Raw genomic sequence first — 18955 nt, forward strand, 5'->3', positions numbered from 1 at the left:
TTTCTCTTTCTCTCTCTCTCCCTTTCTTCCTTCCTTCCTTCCTTCCTCCCTCCTTTCCTTCCTTCCTTCCTTCCTTCTTTCCTTTCTCTTTCTCTCTCCCCCTTCCTTCTTTCTTTCCTTTCTCTCTCTCTCCCTTTCTTCCTTCCTTCCTTCCTCCCTCCTTTCCTTCCTTCCTTCCTTCCTTCCTTCCTTCCTTCCTTCCTTCCTTCCTTCCTTCCTTCCTTCCTTCCTTCCTTCCTTCCTTTTGCATGGGCAGGGAAATTTTCCTTTCAAATCACAGGAATTCGCCTGACTTGAAAAGGAACAAGATTGAGAGAGGAAGTAACAGCATACTGGAAAGAGCTTAGTAGTTAGAGTCAGAACGCCTGGGTTTCAATAGGGATTCCATCACTTGAAGACCATGTGACTACAGACAAGCCACTTCATGCCTTTGTATCCATCTAAATTTCCTTATCTGTAATTCTGTAACTGATGGGTTGGGGGTGGGAGTGGGGGAGGGAAATGCGAGGCAATAACACTTGTACTCCTTAATTCAGGATTGTAAAGAAAATAACTTAAACTCTTGAAGTACTCTATCAATATGCATGGTTAGAAACAGTCTTAATGGAGAGGAAATATAATTTAAAGAGCATCCTCCTACGAATCAAAAAGATCTGGCTCCTAGTTCTGGTCACCTGACTTTCCAGGTGTAGCCCTGGGCAAATCCCTTAACATACCTGGACCTCACAGTTTCCTCCTCTGTGAAATGAGAGAATCAAATTAATTGGCATCTGAAGTCTCACCAAGTTCTAATATTCCCTGATTCTATAAAGTTGAAACACGGCCTTTGTAAGAGCAATGCATTATCCTTCCGGTTATAACAATAACTGACATCTATATGGCGCATTAAGGTTTGCAAAGTGCTTTGTGTGCATTATCTCATCTGAGCCTAACGATGGTCTGGTGAAGTAGGTCATACTGGTTATGTTTGACAAATGAGGGAACTGAGGTTCAGGGGGCATTAAGTGATTAATCCCTGGTCATGCAGTTAGGTTGATGAGATCTAAACCCAGGGCTTTTTTTTCTCTTTCTTTCTGCCAAGCCCTGCATTTAATCCAGTACTGCATGGTTCCTTTTTGTTGTCCACACAGAAAATAATTTTCAATGGCTCATTATGGTTACATAATCTTTACAATGTCTTAATTTCTTCATATGTGCACAGTGATTCTGCATTCCCTGCCATTGTGGGGCATAATAAGAGAACTGAAAGCTGAGATTGGGGTTAATTGGGTTGATGATTTCCTGAGCTAGCCTTATCAAGATTATTGACAACTTAATTGTATTTCCCCCAGAGCTCCTTGAAACTCAGATTCTGAGTCTTTTAGTCCTGGCTTTAATATTTAAAAACTTTATGAACATAGAAGTCATTACAACTCTCTCAGTCTCAGTTTTCTCACTTGTAAATTGAGGGATTTAGACTTAACAATCTTTAAAGTCTTTTCAAGTTCCAAGGTTCCAGGATAATATGATTTTTCCCCTCCTATCACCAAGTCTGATTTTATAGCAAGAAAGTATTTACTATTACATCCAAATCAGTGTATATAACAAGGGATTAGTAATGTTTCATTCATCAGCCTTAATTTTTCCATCTACAGATTGGGGGCAATTGTCCCTAGCCACAGTTGGGGCATAATAAAGATTACTTAACTTATAAGATGATGTTAAAAAAATAAAAAGTATAGCCGTTTATGGAACTCCTTAGTCTTATTATTAAGCATACAAAGAGTCAAAACAAAATAAAAAATCAGAATACCACATTCATCTCAATTGCTATATGAACTAGGGCTGCTTTAAATAGGCAAATATTCTAAATTTATTGTAATTAAGTCAACTTAGAGAAATTTTTTTTTTGGTGAAAAATGAAGCAGGTGAAAGAGATTACTTCCCTAGAGAGTTTTTTTTTTTTAAAGAACTATCCCTCTACTGTTTAACTCTTCCCATAGGAAATTCTATGTTAGTGGTTTCTACCTCTCAGACCCACTTTCTTTTGTAAGTCATAAATTGATCTCTCTGTGCTTGGTCTAAAAAGATAATGGAGACATTGCTGTGCAAAAGTTCTTTCATAAAAGTGAATTTTTTAATTGAGAGGCAGATCTGACAGTGATTCAATTGACCTGTCTCATTATACACAAAGGTGCTATCCTCTGATTGCACTCTGATAAAAAAAAAGTATGGTTTATTATATAATTTTGCTCAAGTGGTCTCAGTTTTGGGGCTTCAGGGACTAATGCTTCTTAATTTGTCTACTAGTTTGATTGCTTTGGGCTCTTATTGTACTTAATATTTGGCAGGTGCCTGATCCATTACCACAATATGCAAAAGTGCAGTGAGTCAGTCATCCAAGGCCTCTGTAATTTTTGACTAGGCAACAAGGTTTGTGCACACCCTTACTGTTTCTTCTTATCACAGCTATGCTACTAGGAGCAGAGCCCCAAAGAGAAAACCAGAGAAAAACAAGTATATCTCTATGAAGTTATTCTATATTTCCCCCCATCTACATCCTTCCTCCTCTACCAGCACCACATTCTGCATCTTGAGAATAACCAAGAACAAAGAAGCCAGATGTTGGCATTATTGGTGCCACATCTATTTATGAATTTTCCCCAACAAACATCAGAGTATGATAAATCTAGGTGGGACCTTAGAGATAAATCAATTTAGAACAATGCCTTCATTTTTCAGATGAGAAAACTGAGCCCCAGAGGGGTGAAAATGTTTGCCTCACAGAATTAATTAGTAAAACCATAAGATGAGAGGATGGTTGGAGTGTTCAGGTACTGGCTCCCAGCTTGCTGACTATATTACTTAATCAGTATTTGAAGTAGGCTAGAGTTGGTTCCAATTAATGCTGAAATCTTGGAGGTAATTGTTAGATTTATACATCCTACGACTATAGGTTCTCCCTTCTTATGATTTCACCCAACTTATATAGCCTAAATAGAGAACAGATATAATGGAGTCAGGTATGTATTCAGACCCCACTGACTTGCCTGACTGATGCAATTTCTCCATTTAGTGGATGCTAAGGAGCTTGCTTTCAAAAGAATTACAATGATGTGTAAAGTAAAAATCTTGGAGCATTTATAGAGATTCTGTAACTGGTGCTGATTGGGTAACCAAATGGTTAAGAGGAGGCACTTTAATTGGTCTCAGGGGCATTGAAAAGGGCCTATCAGGGGCAGCTATGTGGCTCAGAGGAGAGAGCTCCGAACTTGGAGTCAGGAGGACCTGAGTTCAAATCCGACTTCAGATGCTTGACATTTACTAGCTGTGTGACCCTGGGCAAATTACTTAACCCTGATTGCCTCACCAAAAAATTTTAAAAAAGGGCTTACCAGAATCAATCACTGCCCCTTTGCTTCTTCAATGTCTGGAGGAGGGAAAGGGAAAAAAGGAAAGGAAATAAGCATTTATTAAGGAACTCTTATGTTTCAGCACTATGTTGAGTGTTTTACAAATATCCCATTTGATCTTCACAACAACTCTAGGAGACAAATGTTATTATTATCCCCATTTTACAGTTGAGGAAACTGAGGCGATAGAGGTTAGGTGACTTGCCCCAGGGTCACACAGCAAGTAACTGTTTGAGTCTAGATTTAAACTCATTATACGGTTGTTCTAATCATTTAGATCAGTGTGTTGTCATTCATGTGCTTCATAGACACTAAACTGTTGATCAAACTTAAGACCTCTCCCTCCTTAGGAGGGAGCTAGTAGCTTCATATAGAGGTCCTCTAAAATCTCAGCACCTTCAAATTGGTTAACTGGTGCTTGTTAACACATAAGAAGTGTAGCCTTAGGATGTCTTGCTAATTTTGCAAAAATCAGACTGGATGACTCTAGAACCAAAGTGTCTTCTAGAATTACACTTTGTCCCTACCCATTCAATTCACAGCCTATATAACAAAGGCATACACAAAATAATACTTTTACACAAGTAATAAAATATACTAAAATGCAGATATGTTAAATACCATACCATGATAATAAACAGATTTATAAAATGAAAGGTAACATCAATGACAAAAGTATGCACAGCATTACACAATAAAGTTAACATAAGTATTCAGTATGTTTACCCTTCCCTACTCACTGCACATAGATAGCCTTTATCACTGGTGGTTGGTTGGCTGTGCAACTTTTTTCTATGAAAAAAAAAAAGAGAGAGAGAGATTTGGAGAGTGGCTCTTTTTTTTTTCCTGATGTATTTCATGATAGCAAGCAATATTATCCTCAACTACTCTTTGAATTGTAAAAAAATCTTGAAGTATTTGGATCCATCTCTTCAATATAAGAAAAAAATTCACTCAAATAATGAAATGTTTTTGCCAACTGTTTTGCTGTGAACTTTTGATTTGAACTCAGGTTCCAAAGCTTCCCTTTCTTCTTCCTCAATCTTTGCAGCTAGCAGCTCAATTAGATCCTCATTGGACAGTTCCTCTCCATGAGACTCAATCAATTCCACGTCATCCTCATCTACTTCTAGCTCCAATTCTTGTGCTAATCTTACTCACTTCTTTGAATGGTTCATGTTTGTCAAATCCACAAAAGTCAGGAATGAACTACAGGCACACTTTTTTCCCCCCAAAGTCTCTTCATAACTGTTACATTTTCCCATGCCTTTCAGAATTTGTTGTGTAAAGTCAAATTTGTGTAATGCATATTTATGCAAAGCAAAAACTATTGATTGTTTTTTTCAACGGTAAATGCTTAAAAATTACTTTCTCATTCATATATTCATTCATTCATTTCAGCTTTATAACATAAAGACTATTGAAGGCAAGTACCTTGAGACCAGCTGATAATCACCTATGTTTCTTTACTTCAGTCTCCTGCCACTCTTGTATCATATCTATGTCTTTTTCTAGCCAGGTATCTGGCTCTTTCTCTTAAGGTAAGCAGCTATCCCTCTACCTCCCATCCTGACAAAAAGGTAACTCTTCAGAGGAGTCCTTTTCAGGCTTTATGGATTGATAGCCTGTACCATGGACTCAGTGGTGTGCAGATAAATGCTTAACAACTGGCTCTCCAAATATATATATGTTATATATATTATATATATATGTATACATACACACATATATATGAAATACAGGGCACATTTCAAAGTTTCATCTGCCTTATCAACATTTTCTACATTGTTTTCTTGAGTCTAGATAATCAATAAAACAATAAATCAAGTCTGATTTGTGGCATATGCCAATTTCTAAGTTGTAAATGCTCATATTAAAAATTTAACAATTGGTTCTAATGAACCAGTTAGACCTGGCTTTGACATATCTCTGCATGGACCCAACTCATATCTCTGTTGGATCATCCTCTGAAAAAGAAGATGTCTATCCTCAGCAGTACTCATCAATAGTCCATCTTGTTTTCTCTATTATAGAGGGTTTAATAATTAATTTCCAAGTATCCCAACTTCCACATATCTCTTTGGGAAGACTTCAGAATTTCAGGTAGCTCATATAAGGTTCATATAAAGTTCATTGTCCTTTCCAAATTCCTTTCCTACTTCCTTAATATACAACCCCCTAAAAAGCCCACTGTAGAATGCAAAATCCTTTTCATGATGTCCTCATAGTTCGTGTTTCTCCTGAATTAACAGGCCTTGGTGAGTGTCCATGTTAATTATTATGCACTAGGGTTCTGATAATTGGGCTGCTATGGTTCCTCTCAGCACCAATACTCAATGTCTAATTGAGTCTAATGCCTGTGTTGGTGTTTGTAGGACCTGAATTAACCAATGCACAGCTAGGCAATCATCTAGGCAGCCTGTGATCTGCCTTCCCCCTTCAAAAAAAGAAAAAAACCAACCTGTTGCATGGACAACCCCTGCCCCCTTGTGTGTCCTAGACCACTCTCCTTTGGCAGATGGAATGGGTTCAACCTTGAGGGCTTTTCCTTGAAAATATTCTTGTGTTTGCCCTATGGAGGATATGGATGATGCTAAGCATTGTGGAATTGAATAAAATATGTTTTCCCCAGATGAAGTATCCTTTGAGATCAAGGAAATGAAGTTTGTACTTAACTTTTCTCTCTATTGGTGACAACAGGAAGAAAAAATGATTCTATTTTAAAAGGAATCCCCACCATCTTAGAGAATTACAACCAACACAGGATATTCTAATAAGATTAACCACAGAGAAATGCATTTTCCCACAGAACAAATCTGACCTTTAGCATCTCCTATGACCCCAAAGTTTACATATTTGCCCTATTTCCATTCTGCTACAGAATGCTGTTGATTGGCTATATTCTCTAAGAAAGACTGAAAAAGCTATAAACACCCAATCTGTACACTAAGATATTGAAGCTGCTGAAGAGAGCAGTCTTCCTTACTGAAATGATAAATTTCTTTTTCCTTTAGTCTGCCTTTGTGATGCACAGTCTTACAGACTTCCCTGGGGGTGGGGGTAGGGGGTGGGAAGGTAGAAGGTAAAATTCTCCCTTGGCTCTCAAGCAACTCAGGCTGGGAAATTTCCACAAGTCCTGTTCGGGGCCATGACTCCAGGTGCACTGGATTTGGTCTTATCTCCTGAAAAACAAGAAATTTACACATAATGTTCGTACGCACATATTATAATACAAATAAAGAATAAACATCGAGAGTTTGTGTTATATAATGTGTTATAAGGGTGGTCGAGTTAAGATGATCTTCTTTCAATTCCTATCTCTTACATATATACTGGTTGTGTGATCTTGGCAAAATTACTTATCCCAAGTGCTCCCCAAGCAACTACCCAACATGGTATGTTAGAGAATAATTATAGATTTGCATTGGAAGAGGGAATCCCTACATCAATGAAACTGTGAGTGCAACAACCTCCTTTGGTCTACCCCAGATGATCAGTTCTTTTCTCTATGGGAACAAATGCAAAATATCAAAATGCTAAGCCCCAGAAGAATAATTAATTAATGTTGTGGGTTTCCTTACAGGCCCTCATCATATCCTCCCCTTTTGAGATCTGTTCTCCTTTTGTTCTGGAATCTATTCATTGCCTTTATCCTAGCCACCTTCCTCTCCTGTTCACTCTTGCTGAAGTCTTTCAATATTGTCTTTTTCTCTTAAAATGATAATAACCACAGACTTTGTAAACTCTAATAGCCTCTCCTGTAATTGCTAGTGAGTAGATGGAAAAGTCAGTGTTTGGTGTAAATCTGAAAGGGCTGCTCCTTTTCCCAAATCCAGATTATTTGCCCTTTACTGCTCCAGGTCCCTCGATCCCACTTTGCAACCCACAGTGTGAAACTCACATAGATGTGGCACCCACCTTCATATAGCTTTTGGTTGGGCTCAGGATTTCTTCCCTGTTCATTTGGCAGCTGCAGGTTCCATCAGCCCCTGTTCTCATTGCTGCCATCTAGGAATATCTTTCTTCTTCCTCATGCATTAGTTGCCAGAGTAAAGAAGAGAAGTCAGAATACCCAGTGCAATTGGATTAGGCTTAGCAGTCTTGTCTCCACAATTCTTTGTTAATATAGATAAAAAATAATTATAAAGGAACTAAGACGGCCCTAGCAGAGGGCAAACAAAAACAGAGAATAATGTTTTAGAACTGCAATGTCATGTATAGTTAGGGACATTGGCCAATTAAGGGCTCACCTGCAAAGCTTTAAGTTCCAGAGAAAGGAGAAGCTAGGGGTCAGAACTAGAATTGGAGAGGAGAAATACAGTGGTTAGAGCATGGGGCAAGGGTCAGATCATAAAGAGGAGATCCTACAACATAACAAATTAGAAGCTATGAGGTGCAGGTCCAGTGAAATGCATAGGGGTTGGAGAAAACAGAATAAGAAGGCTGGACTATGAAAGCCTTGCTTAGATCAGCCAAAAGGAAGAAGGAAAGTTAAGACAGGAGATTTAGATTACATGCAAAATGACATTTTGACCAATGAAGCTTTGGCTGGCTGGTTAAACAGTTTTGCTGCCTTACGTTCTCTGCTGTTCCTTGGAGGGGCAGCACTGCCAGAAGCCAAGGCTTGGACAAAAATGGAGTAAGATAAATGAGAAAAGTAGTGAAAGGGGTAGAATGATGGATGTTATAAAGGCACTATAGATGATTTTTTTAATTGAGAAAAAGGACTCCATGTTCTTTCAGTGCTTTAAATAATGGAATATAGCTATGTCATAGCTGTGGAAGACCTGTAGGTGCCAATTAAGTTAAGATGACTATATTTTCTTTATTAAGGAAAGAAAAACCATATACTCCCTTGTCACACAGGGACATGTTATTTCACATCTGTATAATGATCTCATAATATGATATTGTGGGCTGTGTTTGTATCTTGTTCTCCTATAACCAATCAACACAAAATTTTAAGTGCCTACTATGGGCCAAACACTGTGCTATGCACAGGGAATACAAAGGCAAAAATGAATCTGTCCCCACTCTCAAAGAGCTTCCATACTATTGGGGGTAGAAAAAAATATACAAACATACGTATATAAAAATACATAAAAATAAATACAAATTCATTTTTGGGAGAGTATGAGGACACTAGCATCTGGGAGTGTGAGAAAAGGCCTAATGTAGAAGATAGACTATAAATCACCAGGGATTATCATGTCTTAGCTAAACTTTTTTTCTTCCCAAGTGCCTGCTATAGCACTCTGCAGACAGGTAGGTACTTAATAAATACTTGCTAAGTTTTCTTTTCCAATGCTCCAAGATTTATTTTGTAGATTAACAAGAGAGGCAGAAGGTAGTGTAGCTGAAGTAACACTAGATTTGCAATTAGAAGACCTGGGTTTAAATTCTAGACATGAAGCTGATTATTTGTAAACTAGGTGAGCCAAACTTACAGTGGGTAGAGCACTTGACCTGGAATAAGAAAGACCTGAATTCCAATCTAGCCTCAGTCACTTTGCTAGCTGTGTGACCCTGGGCAAGTCACTTAACTCTGTTTGCCTCTGTTTCCTCATCTGTAAAATAAGCTGGAGAAGGAAATGACCAACTACTTCAGTGTCTTTGCCAAGAAGACCCCTAACCAGGTCACAAATAGTTGAACACAACTGGAAATGACTGAACAACACAACAAAAAAAAATTAGGGATAATGATAGCACCTATTTCCCAGGCTCTGTGAAAATGAAATAATATTCATAAATGTTTGTCAACATTAAAGTGCTATATAATTGTTAGCTATTTGTGTGGCCTAGGGCAAGCCACTTTCTCTGTGTGTTTCAATTTCCTTATCTATAAAATGAAGGGGTTGGACTAGAAAACCTGTAAACTCCTTTAAAACTCTCAGTCCTCTGAAAAGTATGTCATCTTTTTCGACCTATGGGAACAGGAATGATAAATGTCTAATTCTGTCTCCAGGAAATCTTCTAGTACCGCTCAAACTAGGTCTCTGTTCGTTGGCTGGTGGAACTGTCAAAGTAGATGCTGGTCATTGACTGATGCTATCTTTAACAATCAAGAGAGTCTAAACAGGAGGCAAAATTAGAACTGGATGGTCTTGAACCAAAGTACATTCTCCCCCTTGAGCTACATTTATGAACAAAGAACATAAATCACCTGGTTTTATATTGGCAATTTTTTCTCAACCTTTTGTACTTTCCAAACTGCTCTCTTTTCTACCCACACTTTTCTCTTAGCAACCAAGGAGATAAGAGAGCTCTAGAACATTAAAAAAATCTGATCAATTAAAAAAAAAAAGATTGTCCTAAAAACAAGACATGTGTACTATCTTTTTCTGATGGAAATTAAAAAAAAAATTGTCTCCCTTTATGCTGTAGTCACTTTATTCTAAGCTTTTATTTCTTTATGCAATTGAAAAAAATCCTTTTTATGGGTAGACTGAGCCAAGGGCCACTGTTTCAGAGTAATCATTTTATGTTTCCTTATTTGTTTTGTTGTCCTGCATTTCCCCCTCAAAACCTCAACTGTGAAAAATGTGTCCTGTTTGTGGGGTCTGTTTATCACTTCAACTTACTTCAGGGTGACTTACCTATAGCAAGAGGTGGCTTGTAAGCATGAGATGAATTGAAAAAAAACCCATTTATTAAGGACCAACTCTGTGTTGAAGCACTGTGCTAAGCATGCACTGGGATACAAATGGAAAAACAAGATGGTTCCTGCTCTCAAGGAATAAGCAGTCTAATGGAGGAGACAATATATATGAGAGGTTTCCAATTTCAGTCCTATGGAAAAACTCAGTGGTCCTTAGGATACAGCAGTGAAACAGATGGTAATACATCTTCTTTTATGCCATTTGTATTGTTGAAACTATATCAATTTCTGGTGTTGAATCATTTGGTTGTATCAAGGGATTTGGTATTGAGAACTTTTTTTTTTCATTAAATAGATTGCCATCATAAGGGACTCATGAAAAATTGAAAAGGAGGTAAAGATCATGTCCTATGTTCTCCTACTAACTCTTTCTCCAAGGCAATGGACAAACCCAACAGGAAAGCTCGTATAGAAGGTAGAATGGTAAGATATGGGAATTTGGGAATTCTGACCTGTTTTTCCTTTCTTTTTATCATCCTCTTCCTCTAAGCAGAACTCCCTTTCCCCAGTAGACTGATCTTGTCTAGGTGCTTAAAGGAAAATATTTTGATTAGATGATGAAATTAATTTACATTAAGGTATAAGTGGCCTATAGACAATTCTCCTAGAGGTGACACCTGCAATTTCAAAGAGGAGTCTATCAAACCAAATTATATACTAATAGGTGAAATTGTGTGTGTTTTTTTTTTTTTTGTGAGAAGGGGCCATTCACTTATTCCAAGATACGGTGGAGAGAGACAAAGAGAAAGACATAGATACACACACAGAATACGTATGTATATATAGGGCATAGCAAGGGAGATTATAAGATAGATATATAGATCGATATCTCCCAGGCCGGGTGCTGAGTTGGGTAAATAAATAAAAGCATAAAAGATAGTCTCAACCCCAGGGAGCTTATATCTTACCTGGGAAAGACAACACATAGAAGAGAGCTAGGAAGCAGGGTTGGGGGAGGAGTGAAGACAGGAAGGAAGAGCTGGAGAAGTTCAGAAAGTGAAGAACAGAGCATGGCTTGGACAACTCATAAAATGGTGATCTAGGCCAGGGACTCGTCAATCTGAAGAAAGTGTCATAGATCACAAACATCCCTAGGATTAGAAGGCTGCTGGTAAGAAGGTAGAAAAATTTAGAGAGTAAGGAGTGGTGTCATGAGTAAAGCAAACATGGGCTGGACACTTTATGAATTGGAGGTGCAGGCCAGTGACTCACCAACCAGAAGCGAGGTCCACAGGGCAGATTTCTAGTACTTCTTGCGTACCTGATTCACATTCTACCATGGCCTTATCCCCCAGTTCACCAGAAGAACAGACCTGGAGAATCTAGCAGAGCGCTTTCAAAGATTTGTAAACCCTTATCTTACACGTTTCAACACTTTTATTAATAATTTAATAAAGTAATATTCAAATAACAAAGAAAATAGGTATAACAACCAGCAGAAACTCTGGTCATCTGAAGTACAAGTCTAATAAAAGTAATGATGAACATAACACTCCACCAAAATTGTACTCTGACGCCTCATTGTGGCATGGATCTGTCCATGAGTCCTTAAATATCATTTCAGTTTAGCACAACCAAACAATTAAGGAATTTCAAGTCTGAACTGGTTGACAGGTTGTAGGTTTTTTTGTTCCTGGACCAGTCTAGCTCAGATAAGAGAGGATTATCATGAAGTCAACAGCAAGGTAATGATTTCTTTACCCGTATAAGATCTCATATAGCCTGTATACTCAGGCAGACAAGGGTTTTATTCTGTATTGTTGAAAAGGATTACTCAGACCAGCACAATCATGGTTCTTTAATGTTGAAGGACAAAATTCATTCAAAGAACAAAATATCAAGAATATCAAGGGAATCAATAAAAAAAAAGTGAAGGAAGGTGGCTTAGTAGTACCAGATCTGAAACTGTATTACAAAGAAGTAATCCTGGCTAAGAAAAAGTGGTGGATCAGTGGAATAGATTAGGTACACAATAAGTGGTGGTAAATGATCATAGTAATCTAGTGTTTGATAAATGCAAAGATCCAAGCTTTTGGGACAAGAACTCATTATCCGACAAAAATTGCTGGGAAAACTGAAAGATAGTTTGACAGAAATTAGATATGGACCAACCTCTCACACTGTATGCCAAGAGAAGGTCAAAATGGGTACATGATTTAGACATAAAGGGTGATATCTTAAGCAAATTAGGAGAGCATAGAATATCTTACTTGTCAGATCTATGGATAAGGGTAGAATTTATGACAAAATAAGAGATAGGGAGTATTATGGGAAATAAAATGGATAATTTTCATTATATTAAAATAAAAAGATTTTGTACAAACAAATCCAATGCAGCCAAGATTAGAAGGAAAGCAGAAAACTGGGGAAAATTTTTTATCAGCAAATTTCTCTCAAAAAGGCCTCATTTCTCAGATATATAGAGGACTGAGTCAAATCTATAAAAATACAGGTCATTTCTCAATTGACAAATGATCAAAGGATATGAACAAGCAATTTTCTGAAGAAGAAAGTAAAGCTATCTATAGTTATATGAAAAAATGCTCTAAACCACTATTGATTAGAGAAATGCAAATAAAAACAACTCTGAGATACGACCTTACACCTATCAGATTGACTAAAGTGACAGAAAAGGAAAATGACAAATGTTGGAGGGGATATGGAAAAATTGACACACTAATGAACTATTGGTGGAGTTGTGAATCAATCTAACCATTCTGGAGAGCAATTTGGAACTATGCCCAAAGGATTATAAAACTGTGCATGCCCTTTGACCCAGCAATACTACTACTAGGTCTGTATCCCAAAGAGATCAAATAAAAATGAAAAGGATCTATATGTACAAAAATATTTATAACAGCTCTTTTGTGATGGCAAAGAATTAGAAATTGAGGGGATGTCCATCAATCTGGAGTGCCTAAACAAGTTGTGGTATATGGAAAGACTCATATGAACTGATGCAAAGTAAAGTGAGCAGAACCAGGAGAACATTGTACAGAGTAACAGCAATATCATATGATGATCAACTATGAATGACTTACCTGTTCTCAACAATACAATGATCCAAGACAATTTCAAAGGACTTATGATGAAAAATGCTACCTACCTCCAGAGAAAGAACTGATGGGGTCTGAATGCAGATCAAAACATACATTTTTCTTTACTTATATTTCTCTTTTTTTGTCTGTGATTTCTTTTGCAACATGGCTAATATGGAAATATGTTTTGCATGACTTCACATGAATAGTCAATATCAAATTGCTTGCCTTCTTAGGGAAGAAGAAAGGGTGGAAGGAAGGGAAAAAGTTTGGAGCTCAAAATTAAAAAAAAATGTTAAAAATAATTTTTACACATAACTGGAAAAAAATAAAATATATAAAAAAGTTGAAGGACTGGAATAAAGAGTACCAGGAAAACTAGTCTGGTAGCTATATGTAAAGTAGTTTCCATCAGGAGAAAACTGAAGGTGAGGAGATATTTGGAAACTATTATAGTAGTCTAGAGAAGAGATAACAAAAACTGGATCTGGCTTGACGAAGATACGAAAGGTTAGGAGACCTTCTCAGAATCACAGAATCTCAGAGTTGGAAAGTACCTGAAAGGCTATCTTGTCCAAGTGATACATGAACAAGAATCCCCAAGATTCCTGACTAGGAATTATTCAACCTCTGCTTTGAAGACCTTCCCTGTGGTCCCTTGTGACAGCTGAAGGAAACCTATTCTACTTTGGGATAGATCTAATTGTTAGGGAGCTTTTTCTTGATATTAATCCTACATTTTCCTCATTGCTTCTTTTCAAGCAAAGATAAGTCTAATCTCCTTCCCTTTGAAAGTACTTCAAACAGTGGAAGAAAACTAATGTGTCCCTGTTAAATCTAATATTCTTCAGGCAAAAATCCTCCCTTCCTTCTACTAATCCTGATATATCATGATCTTGAGGTCTTTCATCAACCTGATTATCCTCCTCTGGACACTTTTCAGCTCATCAATGTCCTTAAAATATCCTGTCTAGAATGGAACATGTTGCCATAATCCTGAGTGCTACCTGATCCGTATTAAAATATAATTGAGAAACATTTAATTAACTAAATAAAAATACCATAAAATATAGATAATATTGATTTTTGGTTTTCTAAATTAATATGTGGACTGCAGGGATCCTTATGTACATTCTTAGTGGCTCCCATTTCTCTATGACTTTGATACCACTGCTTTAGAAGAACATATTAGGATTATGGCAACCATGAATGCAACAATTTCCCACTTTCTGGATTTTCTGGTCATTGGGTCAAGTTTTGTTCTGCCAGATACCTCACTATGTAAAAACATTCATAATGGTTTTGTTCTAATAAAATTATTATGGAAAAATTTTTGGAACTGAAAGTGCCTTTAGAAATCATCTATCTGGGAGCCAAGATGTCAGAATAAAAAGGTAGTCATTCTCACCCTCCCCTATCAACCTCTGAAAGCCCAGAAAATATCACCCCAGAAAAAACCCTGGAACAGCTGAAGCAGAAGAAAGATGGGGAGCAGCAGTGCAGTAGCCCAAGTATCTTGAGGGATTAACGGGAAAGGCACTTCTTGCCCTGGGGGAAGGGGAGCAGTAAGGAACGGGAGGCATCCCAGTCAGCTAGCGGAAGGACCCAAGTTAACACACCTGGAGGTGATCCTGGTGCTTCAGCATTCTACAACAAATGGGTCTCCCAGTGCCTCAGCAAAAATAAGGAAGCAGCACTACAAAGGGCCCCAGGCAGATAAACACCCTGCAGCATTAATCTGAAAGGAGCTGAAGAAAGCAACCTATGAGTTGCCCAAAGTTCCAGCCTTGCTGTCTCCAGCCCAATACCAGGTAAGCTGCTAGAACCCTACAGCCTCCAACTGCCAACCAGGAGGAGATCCTGAAGCCCAGGTGGTAGAGCAGGCAAACACCAACACCTGTAGTTCTGAGTGCCTCAGTGAGGGCGGGGCAACTGGTAGAAAACAGCTCAGAAAAGCACCAGGTGCCTTGACATTCTACAGCAAAGGAGTCTCCCAGTGCCTCAGCAGAACTAAGGGAAGAAGCACTGCAAGGGGCCCCAGGCAGATAAACACCTAGCAGCACCCATCTAAAAGGAGCTGAAGAAAGCTAAAGGAAAGGAAAAGCAGGCAACTTAGAATTGCCCAAAAGTTCCAGCCTTACTAATTCCAGCCCAACACCAGGTAAGCTGCCAGAACCCTACAGCCTCCAATTGCCAACATAAGAGGCCCTAGTGCACAAAGCCAGTGACCAAGACCTAGGCTCCCAACACAAGAAGCTTGGGTTAGTGCCCTCTGCTTCCCAGCAGGAGAGCTCAATCTCTTTAAAGGCCAGGGAATAAAGAAACACCGTGAGTAAAAAGAAAAGTACCATAGATTCATATTACAAGAAGGGTGAAGATCAAGACAGAAATTCTGAAGAGGACAACATTGTCAACAAACCCACATCTGCAACATCAAAAGGGAATATGAACTGGTCTGAAGCCCAAAAAGCCTTCTTAGAAGAGCTCAAGAGGGATTTTAAAAGTCAAATGAGAGAGGTAGAGGAGTCCTTAAAAAATACAATTGGCCAATTGGAAAAAAAGTACACTGAAGAAAACAAGTCCCTAAAAAACACAATTGTCCAACTGGAAAAAAAAGTACACTGAGGAAAACAAATCCCTTAAAAATATAATTGGTTAATTAGAGAAGAAAGTACAAAATCTACCAGAAGAAAAGAATATGTTAAAAATTAGAATTGAAAGAATAGAAACTGATGACTCTATGAGAGAGCGAGAATCAGTCAAACCAAAACAAAAAAATGAAAAAATAGATGAAAACGTAAAATATCGCATGGGTAAAACAACTGACCTGGAAAATCGATCCAGGAGAGACAATTTAAAAATTACTGGCCTATCTAAAAATCATGATGAAAAACAGAGCCCAGACAGTATCCTTCAGGAAATCATAAAGTAAAACTGCCCTGAAGTCCTAGAACCAGAAGGTAAAATAATCATTGAAAGAATCTACCGCTCCCCACCCAAAAGAGATCCCAAATTGAAAACACCAAGGAGTATAATAGCCAAATTACAAAATTACCAGATTAAAGAGAAAATACTGCAAGCAGCCAGAAAGAAACAATTTAAATATCATGGAACCACAGTCAGGATTACCCAAGACCTTGCAGCTTCCACATTAAAAGACCGTAGGGCGTGGAACATGATATTCCATAAGGCAGAGGAGATTGGAATGCAGCCAAGGATTAACTACCCAGCGAAAATGAGCGTGATTTTTCAGGGGAGGAGATGTATATTCAATGAAATAGGGGACTTCCAAACCTTCCTGATAAAAAGACCAGAGCTCAACAAAAAATTTGATCTTCAAGTACAAGATTCAAGAGAGACATAAAAAGGTAAATGGGACAGAAAGATACAATATGTTGTTAATAAGGGCAAACTGTTTACATCCCTACAAGGGAAGACGACACTTGCAACTCTTGAGAACTATATTGTTATTACACCATGTTAAAGGAGTAAACATAAAGGGGGTGAATGTAAGTTGACTTTGATGTAATGATAAAAATAAATCTAATCAAGTGGGTTAAATGGATCCAAGTAAGTGGATTAGTCTGATCTAAGAAAATGTACTGAGAAAGGAGAAGGCAGACAAGGGTAAATTATATTACAGGAAAAGACACAAAAACCTATTACAGCAGAGGGAAAGAAAGGAGGGGGATGAGCATTGTTTGAATCTTATTCTCATCAGATTTGGCTCAAGAAGGGAATAACATAATGAGTTAGGTATAGAAATCTAACTTGCCCTATAGGCAGTAGGAGGGAAAAGGGGAAAGAAAAGGGAGGGGGAATAGAAGGGAAGGGAGAAGCACTAAGGGTGAAGGGGAAGAAAAGGGAAAGGGCTAATAGAAGGGAGGTAGGACTGAAGGAGGCAGTGGTCAAAAGCAAAACTCTAGTGGGGGGGGAAGGAGAAAGGAGAAAGAAAAGCAGAAATGAGGAAAAAAGGATAGAGAGAAAGACACAGATAGTAATCATAACTGTGAATGTGAATGATATCCGCTTTCTATATCTATTGAGATGATCATGTGGCTTCTGTTAGTTTTGGTGTTGATATGCTAAATTATGCTGTTAGTTTTCCTAATATTGAACCAGCCCTGCATTCCTGGTATAAATCCTACCTGGTCACAGTGTATTATTCTTGTGATAAGTTGCTGTAATCTATTTGCTAATATTTTGTTTAAAATTTTTGCATCTGTATTCATTAGAGAAATTGGTCTATAATTTTCTTTCTCATTTAAAGACCAATTAATTCCAATACTATATAGACTCTTTGGGAAAATAGGTAAAGAAGGAGTCTTACCAAATTCTTTTTATGATACAAATATGATGTTGATACCTAAACCAGAAAGAGTCAAAACAGAGAAAGAAAATTAATAGATATAGAAAAGCTTTTGACAAAATACAACACCCATTCCTATTAAAAACACTAGAGAGTATAGGTATAAATGGAGTCTTCCTCAAAATAATAAATAGCATCTATCTAAAACCTTCAGCAAGCATAATATGTAATGGGGACAGGCTGGAAGCATTTCCAATAAGATCGGGGGTGAAACAAGGATGTCCATTATCACCACTGTTATTCAATATCATACTGGAAACATAAGCTTTAGCAATAAGAGAGGAAAAAGACATTGAAGGCATTAGAATAGGCAAAGAAGAAACAAAGCTATCACTCTTTGCAGATGACATGATGATATACTTAGAGAATCCTAGAGAATCAAATAAAAAACTACTTGAAATAATAAACAACTTTAGCAAAGTTGCAGGCTATAAAATAAACCCACATAAATCACCAGCATTTCTATATATTACCAACAAAGCCCAACAGCAAGAGATAGAAAAGATAGAAAGATAGAAAGAGAAATTCCATTTAAACTTACTGTAGACATTATAAAATATTTAGGAGTCTACCTCCCAAAACAAACCCAGGAACTCTATGAACACAATACAAAACACTTTTCACACAAATAAAGTCAGATCTAAATAATTGGAAAAACATCAGTTGCTCATGGGTAGGCCAAGCTAATATAATAAAAATGACAATTCTACTTCAGCTAATTTACTTCTTCAGTGCCATACCAATCAAACTACCAAAAATTATTTTATAGAGTTCGAAAAAATAATAACAAGATTCATTTGGAAGAACAAAAGGCCCAGAATATCAAGGGAACTAATGAAAAGAAATGTAAGGAAAGGTGGCCTAGCCATTCCAGATCTTAAATGGTATTATAAAGCAGCAGTCATCAAAACTGCTTGGTACTGGCTCAGAAATAGAGTGGTGTATCAGTGGAATAGGTTAAGTATGCAAGACACAGTAGTCAATGGCTATAGTAATCTATTCTTTGATAAACCCAAAGACTCCAGCTTCTGGGATAAGAACCCACTTTTTGAAAAAGCTGCTGGGAAAACTACAAAAGAGCATGGCAGAAACTAGGCATAGATCAAAATCTCATACCATATACCAAAATAAAGTCAAAATGGGTTCATGATTTAGATATAAAGGCTGATATTATAAGCAACCTGAGAGAGCAAGGAATAGTCTACCTATCAGATCTATGGAGAACAGAAGAATTCATGACCAAACAGGAGATAGAGAACATTATGAAAAGCAAAATGGATAATTTTGATTGCATTAAATTGAAAAGTTTTTGCACAAACAAAGCCAATGCAACTAAGATTGGAACGAAGGTAGAAAATTGGGAAAGAATTTTTACAAACAGTCTCTTTGATAAAGGCCTCATTTCTAAAATATATAGAGAATTAAGTCAAATTTATAAGAATACAATCCATTCCTCAATTGATAAATGGTCAAAGGGTATGAACAGACAGTTCTCAGA

This window comes from Vombatus ursinus, unplaced genomic scaffold (genome assembly GCF_900497805.2).
Source record: "Vombatus ursinus unplaced genomic scaffold, bare-nosed wombat genome assembly UNPS02010304.1, whole genome shotgun sequence".
Classification (NCBI taxonomy): Eukaryota; Metazoa; Chordata; class Mammalia; order Diprotodontia; family Vombatidae; genus Vombatus; species Vombatus ursinus.